Here is an 8,534-nt window from a genome sequence, read left to right on the forward strand (position 1 = left end):
CGCCTCTGACGCATGTTCAGCTCCTTCTGCGTAAAGAAATACTTGAGGCTCTTGTGGTCGGTAAAGATCTGGCACTTCTCTCCATACAAATAATGCCTCCAGATCTTTAAAGCAAAAACAACGGCGGCCAACTCTAGATCATGGGTAGGGTAGTTCTTCTCATGAGTCTTCAACTGTCGAGAAGCATATGCTATGACCTTCCCATGCTGCATCATTACTGCACCCAAACCGAGCTTCGAAGCATCGGTATATAGCACAAACTCACCGGGCCCTGACGGCATAGCCAAAACTGGTGCTGAGATAAGAGCTTGCTTCAAAGTATCGAAGCTCTTCTGACACTCCTCGCTCCAAACAAATTTCACATTCTTCTTTGTCAGTGCTGTGAGTGGAACTGCAATCGAGGAGAATCCCTTGATGAACTTCCGGTAATATCCTGCTAGGCCAAGAAAAGTGCGGATTTCTGACGCATTCTGCGGCACAACCCAATTTCTGACTGCTGCAACTTTCGCTGGGTCCACCTCAATGCCACTGCTAAAAACAATGTGGCCTAAGAACGCCACCTTCTCTAACCAGAATTCGCACTTACTGAACTTTGCGAATAACTTGTGCTTCTGCAAGGTCTGCAACACTGTGGTCAGATGTCTGCTGTGATCCTCTTGATTCTTGGAGTAGACGAGAATGTCGTCTATGAATACTATCACAAACTGGTCAAGATACGGCTGAAATACGCGATTCATGAGATCCATGAAGATCGCTGGCACATTCGTCAAATCGAACGGCATCACAAGGAACTCATAGTGGCCATAACGAGTCCTGAAGGCAGTCTTGGAAACATCAGCATCTCTCACCCTCAACTGGTGATTGCCAGAACGCAGATCAATCTTGGAGAATACCGAAGCTCCCTGCAACTGATCAAATAGATCTTCAATCCTCGGAAGTGGGTATTTATTCTTCACTGTAACCCTGTTCAACTCCCGATAGTCAATATAAAGCCTCATCGAGCCATCCTTCTTCTTCACAAACAAGACTGGTGCGCCCCATGGAGAAAAACTAGGGCGAATGAACTCCTTGTCTAGAAGTTCCTGAATCTGCTTCTTCAGTTCTGCCATCTCTGTCGGTGCGAGTCGGTACGGTGCTTTGGAGATCGGAACCGTACCTGGCATAAGCTCAATAGAAAACTCCACCTCTCGCTCGGGTGGTATACCAGAGACGTCTTCTGGAAAAACGTCTAGAAAATCTCTGACGATCGGAACATCTGCGGCTGACTGACTGGGTACCTCGGGGACAAATATAAAAGTTGCTAAAAACGCCCGACACCCTCTGTGCATGAGCTTCCTAGCCTGAACATAAGGTATAATGCGCGGTAAAGGAAAGTACCTGTCCGGCTCGAATAAGAACTGCGTCATTCCAGGCGGTCGGACAAGAACAGATCTCCGCTGGAAGTCAATCAAAACTCTGTTCCGCAATAGCCAGTCCATCCCTAGGATGATGTCAAACTCTGGCATCGGCAACACTATAAGATCCGCATATACAAGATTTCCATGCAGCTCAAGGTCTATTTCTCGGATCACATTGGTAGCTGCCATCTCCTCGCCCGACGGCAATACTACTGAATAGGCTACATCTAGTCCAACTGTCTTGACCTTGAGGAAATTAGCAAAAACTTCCGAAATAAATGAGTGAGTGGCCCCTGAATCTATCAAGGCCTTCGTAGCGGAACCAGATATAAAAATTCTCCCTGAAAGATCGGAACTCTAAGTTGAACACAATAATCACAAGAATTTACTTATAGACATGCAAGGCCAGAGTTCTCCTAAATAAATCCCGAAAATAATACCGAGTAGAGCATGCAATCCTATCGCAATTCTACGTTCAAAATCTTAATCCCGATCCCCAAAACATTGGAATGCAAATGTAAACTTTAAAGCTGTAAGGTACCGGTCATCAGCATGGTATCGGGGTTTGTCTCCGCAGCATGGAGAGCAAACACTCTGCCTTGAGTAGGCGGATTCCTCTGAGGGCACTGCAGAAATAAGTGGTCTGGACTACCACAATTATAACACTTTCCTGAGCCAAACATGCATGCTCCCGGATGGCGACGTGAGCACTTAGGGAAAACTGGGTGCTCAAAAGTCCTCGGGGCTGGGTGGCCCCGCTGCTGCTGCTGCTGCTGACCTCTGTTTCTAGGTGGCCCGTGAAAAGATCTCTTTTTCTGCTGCTGATGCTGTTGAGGAGGAGGGCGGTGTGGTACCTANCCACAATCTCTTGGAGGATGTGGTACTTTCTCAATACGTGTTTGGATTTCTGATAAGACCTTGGCTCCTTTGCTTGAGCTATAGCTCCCGTGTTGTCACAAAACACTGGGACATGAGCAACTCTATTAGGAATGACGCCCAACTCTTGGATGAAATTCCTTATCCAAACAGCCTCTTTTACTGTAGCTGATGCAGCAATGTATTCGGCCTCAGTGGTGGAATCCGCAGTACTGTCTTGCTTGGCATNTCCCTGTCTCAAGCTCATGAACTCAGTGGTCAGCCTGGTGCGCACTTCCTCCGTGAAATATTTGGAGTAGAATACCTCCGTGAAGCGCTCCCAAGACAGTGTAGCCAGATTCAGGGCTACTGAAGCTCCTGCCCACCATAAGCGGGCATCTCCTCCAAACAGATAAGAGGCACAACGAACTCGATCTCCATCCTNGATATCTACTCACTACACTTAGTGCGAAAGCCACGTCAGGACGTGTCNCGACGTCCCTGAAAACTCCTTCGGACGCATCTTCATGAATCTCTCATAGACAGCCTCGGGCCCTGTCGGCCTGGCTGCTCCAGCATTGCCCCCCGCAAACTGTGCGAAGAACCTAGTCATCCCAGCTAGCACTTGGGCATTATTGTCCGTTGGAGGTGGAGGGGGTAAATCTCCCTTCTGCCTCTGCTCCTCCCTGTCCTCTTGGCGAGGCTCCTCATTTCTAGTGCTCTCGGGAATGCGTCTAGGGGGCATCCTGCTCCATACAAAACCCATACGTAACCAACATGCATAATTCCATAATTTAATTTAAATTTAAATACTGAACAATAAAATAAAAAAAATCGGGACGTAAAATAATTCATGAAAACATGCTGTTAAATAATTCATGCTTTAAATAAAATACGTAAATGTAAAACTTACAGACCGAAGACATGACTTCGTGAGCTTCTCGAGGTCAGTAGTAGTGCAACCCTATACAGAACCATGGCTCTGATACCAGCTGTAGAAGCCTAAGAATCCGTGTTTGAAAATTTGCGGAAAAATTAAAAATTTTCTTTTAAACTAAATAAAATATCCAGTTCATTAAATAAACTGTTGAATAACGTGTCATGTTTAAAAATAGCAGCGGAAGAAATTAATGTTGTAAAAATAACTGTAAAAATTTTATCCAACGGTAGATAAAAATATTTGAGCGATAACAACAATAAATAATAAATGCTGAACAATCAAATAATAATAAATGCTGAAAATGAGGTCCTCGGGTCCCACTACTGCCGACTCGAGCTGGCTCACTGATCCCCGCCCTCGGTCCCGACATCATCAGTACCTACAACAATCAAGTCTAGTGAGCCTAAAGACTCAGCATGCATATATCGTAAATAACAAGTAAATAAATAATAAAATCGCATGCAAGTGAAAATTTCTTGTACTGAGGTGTAACGTAAAATATCATTTCATTGGTAATTATAGTACGTGCATAACTGAAATGAAAATATCATAGTGANATGGACATTGTTCAACAACAGTGCCGCTGTCTCAAGCGCATATCCCCAAAAGGATGGCGGCAACTCCGTGAACCCCATCATAGACCGAACCATGTCCATCAAAGTTCGGTTACGACGCTCCGAAACACCATTCAACTGCGGTGTAGCGGGCGGAGTCCACTGCGAGAGAATCTCATTCTCCCTAAGATACTCTTGGAACTCGGCACTCAAGTACTCACCACCTCGATCGGATCGAAGTGTCTTGATACTTCATCCCAATTGTTTCTCTATTTCACTTTTGAATTCTTTGAACCTTTCAAAGGCTTCAGACTTGTATTTCATCAAATACACATACCCATACCTCGAAAAGTCATCGGTAAAGGTGATGAAGTAGGCANTTAACCGAATTGTTTTAAAACTGGGACCGGGGTCCCGATTTTAACCCGAATCGAACCGAAATTTAACCAAAACTTTTCCAACTTTTACCACACCTTATAAACTCTTAAAAGACCTTAATTTCCCCAAAACCATTCCATTAGGCCCTCGAACAAACCTTGGACAGCAGCTGGAAAAATCCAGCAGTCAATACTCAACATTTGCCGAGACCCTAGCACGCAATTACCATCCCTACACCATAGCCGATGGTTCTAGCCACCAACCAACCTTTCTTAGACCATCCTAGGACTTGCACAAACCTACTGAACCCATGAAAATCAGCCCATGCCTACTGGAACTCACCGCTCCTCGCTAGACTCCAAGGAAACCCAATTCACGAATAATTTCCTACTCTCTCGACCAGCTGCGCTTGAGTCCCTTTCCTGCTCGTACTGAACCCTTCCAAACCTTGTCTCAGAGCCACCAGGGTCTGGTCTAAGACTCGGCTAGGTCCCTGTGTTGCTGGCTGATCCCTACCCGCTATTTACCCCAAGAACCGAGCCATCCCAAATAAACACTCCCCTCGGCTCTTCAACCTAAAACCACCAGCAACAATTCTAAACCCCAAGACAACCCTTGTCACCATGTACAGCCCCATAACAACCAAAAACCGCAGCCCCTTGCACAATATAAAACAAAACGTGAGCATCATGCAAGAACCGAATGATTTTCATGTCAAACTCTCCTAAACTGCAAGCATGATGTGGATCGAAGAATTCCCATACAAATATATTAAAATCAGCATATTTATGACGTGTATGATGGGAAAATAAAAAAATACAAGCGTGCCTTGGTGAGGGAATGACGAGCACAATGCAAGGGGAACCCGAGAGATTTTATTTGCACCCAACGCCAAGAAGAATGTTGCTCTCAGCTGCTCTGGTGAAGAAATCGAGAGGAGGGAATGGTTGTCGGCTGAGTGGGGAATTAAAATTAGGTTTTAGGTTAAGATGATAATTAGCCAATAAATAAATAGCTAACAATCCATTAATGGGCCAAATTTTGATAATTAAGAGTTTAAAAGGATTTTAAGCCCAACGAGCTTAGAAGTAGGCCTATTAAGTCCAAACGCACTGCCGAAAAATATTTCGTGTTGGAAAGATTTTGAAAATATTAGCCGAACCCTTAAAAAGTCATCCGATTCGATAAAATCCACGTACCGTTAAAAAATAAAAATCCTGCGGGTAAAAATACCCAAAAATTCTCATTCTTGAANAGACACCCTAATGCGTGAACTTAGGAAAATTTCATAAATTAAATCCTACTATGCATGAATTATGCATAAAAATAATTAAACACAATTTAATGAAATAAACATGCATTTAATGCTTTTAAAAATTTTAATTAAAATGCCAAGAAAGTTCAATAACTTGCATGCATGTCCACTTTTTAAATTATATTTACTAACGTGCTAAATTACCACTTCTTAAATAAGTCTTTATTACTTATCTCAATACTCCATCTCCAATCCGGCCTCAATTATTTAACTGAAAAGGTGACAATTAAACTACTACGTAAAATAAATAAATTTAAAGAAAAAAATTTAAATACTCATGCGATAAAAAAAAATTTTAATTTAAAATACTAGAATTATGCATGGCTTATACGTAGTCTAATTTACGGGTTCTACAGAGTCCTTGCGTGATAGGACTCTTCTCGAGCCACATACGTGCAGCTGCTGGGCATAGGTGTCACGGCTCGGCCAGGGTGGTCAGGTCTGGGCTAGGTTAGGTCTGGTGATGTTTCACAGGGGGCTGGGCTTGGTAGTGGCTCGCGGGTAGGAGTCCTAGTGCAATAGGAGTCCTTGGCGCATGCATGGAGGGGCTCGCGCATGATCTTGTCCACGTGCAGGAACGTGCAGCTGGCTAGGGGCTGGTTCAAGGGTCATGGCTGGTCAGTAGGGTCCATAATTGGTCTGGAAAGGGCTTGGCTCGGGGTGGCTCGGGCTCGGGGGTTTGCTAGGGATGGTTCAGATTTAGGGTTTAAATGGCAAAGGGTTGAATCATGGGTCCACGGGGATGGCTCAAGGCTCACAAGGATATTTTAGGCAATAAAAAGTCTATTTTTAAAATTTAGGAATTTAATATTAAAGTTTAAATTAATTCGAGATTAAAACGCACTACGAATTAATAATTACGAAATAAATAAAAAGCCATGAATTTAAGCTAAATAAAAATATAAGAAATTAATGTAAGCTTAAATAATTAATTGGGATGGTCTAGTGTCAACGAAAATAAGAAAAAATATAAATCGAGAAATTTTACGTCTAGAGGTAAAACGGTCATTTTACACCTGAAAAATAGTATAAGTCATGGCAGTGCCCTGAATGCTGTAAAATATGTTAATATGTTTATTTTAAATGTATATAGAATTTTATGATGAAACGTTAATGCTAAAAGACATGTTGCATGCTTGATTTAAAAAGGGAAATTATTATTATATGCATGACTTTTTATAAAGTGATGAAAATATGAAATGTTGAAGGAAGTGAAGTAATTGTGACTCATACGATGATTATGATGATACGATGATATGTAAGGCCAAGACTCAGTTGATGGGTGAGAGTGTCGCTGATGTCCCCGCCGCCTAGTACTGTGTTAATACGTAGATGGATCCATCGACCTTCAGCTAATACGAAAGTCACAATTAACGATCTAAATTAAACGAAAAGGAAAACGTATACGTATATGATGAAATGAATATGTTTATGATGAGATATAAAATGTTTAAGTTCATGCATATTATGAAATGTTATTTTAAGTAAAAAATTTTTCACTGTTGCATGTTATTGTATACGTATTACTTGCTATTATGATTATGGTTTGCTGAGTCAATAGACTCATTAGGAATGATTGATGCAGGTGAGCATGATGTTGATGTTTTTGGTGAAAGGGATCGATTAAGGTGTTCCAAATGCGCAACGGAAGTTTTCAAAAATATTTTCAAGCAAAAATTCGAACACCTCAACTATTATGTGTAGAAAATACAAAACCACAACTATGACATTCATAGGGTGTTTAAAATGTTACCTATCAATCTCAAAGATTGATGTAATGGCTCCAACCAAGTTGGAAACAACTTGGCTCTTCAAAGGCAAGAAAAATCTTCAAGCTCTCCTTGTTCTTGAGTCCTTCCTTCAAAATCAAGCGCACCACTCACTAGGAAGATCCACATTACACTTGCACTAGAAAATGTATGGTATTTTTCTTTGAGAAGAGTATATTTTCTTCAACCAAAATGAAGAGAAAATTGAGAGAAAAAGTGTGTGTGTTTCGGTCAAGTAGTGTAGAGAATGAGGTTGGAAGACTTTTCTTGGTCCTTGAAAAAGTTGAGTTAAGCATGTGCTTGTCATGCCTAGATTATTGAAAAAGTTCCCCCAACTCTTCACCTCCCCAAGCATGCATTTTGACTTGGGCTTGTAACTATTACAAGGCTCATGGACTAAAGTTTAAATGTCTCAAACATATTTGAGCCCAATTAAACTTTACTTGATTTTACTCGAGCCCACTAGTTTAATAATTATTTCTAATCGGGCTCTACAAAGCCCAATGATGTTTAATTAATTCAACACTTGAATAAATATAATTATTTGACTCTACTAGGCCCACTATTGTTTAATTAATTCAACACTTGAATTAATTTAATTTAGTCCATAATAATGTTTATGAAAATCACAATTTTCAAATACATTATTTATTTGACCAACTTTTAATTTAGGAACACATTCATAAATTAAAAAATTACATTTCCCTCATAGAAGTCATACTTCTATTTTTCCTTACGCATATAAACTCATTCATAAGCCGTTCAACACATTGAATTATTTTACTTCTCAACGGGATCTAGAAAGCTAGCACTTGTGTGACCCTCAATTCTTCATTGATACAACTAGCCGTGGGTTCACATCTCCATGTGATTTGGACTAAACATGTCCTTATACGAGCATACCCCAATTGGTTCATTCTTACTTATCAACTCCTTGATAATAAGAACGTCAGAACTCAAGTCTGATAGTACCCAACCAATCATGTTAAACGCCTAGCAGCATCGCTTACATGATTCCCTAGGTATCAAATGATAGTGCCTGCAAGAACCATTCAATTATGGTTAGCGTACAGTACGGTCCCTTCATCTCATATATCCCGACCGATTCGACAACCATTGGTATATCGAGAGTTGTCAATGAATCGATACTATGTGTCATGTCGTAGTTGCATCGATGGTGTAATCTATGAAACCCCTTTCATAATTACCACCATACTCTGATCAGAGATTTCAAACTACATATACATGAAAAACACATAGGATATCCATACCCGTAGGTAAGCGGTGAATCCCCGACTACAATGCATCGACTCCTATATGTTTCGA

Source organism: Primulina huaijiensis, chromosome 2, assembly GCF_012295235.1.
Source record: "Primulina huaijiensis isolate GDHJ02 chromosome 2, ASM1229523v2, whole genome shotgun sequence".
NCBI lineage: Eukaryota > Viridiplantae > Streptophyta > Magnoliopsida > Lamiales > Gesneriaceae > Primulina > Primulina huaijiensis.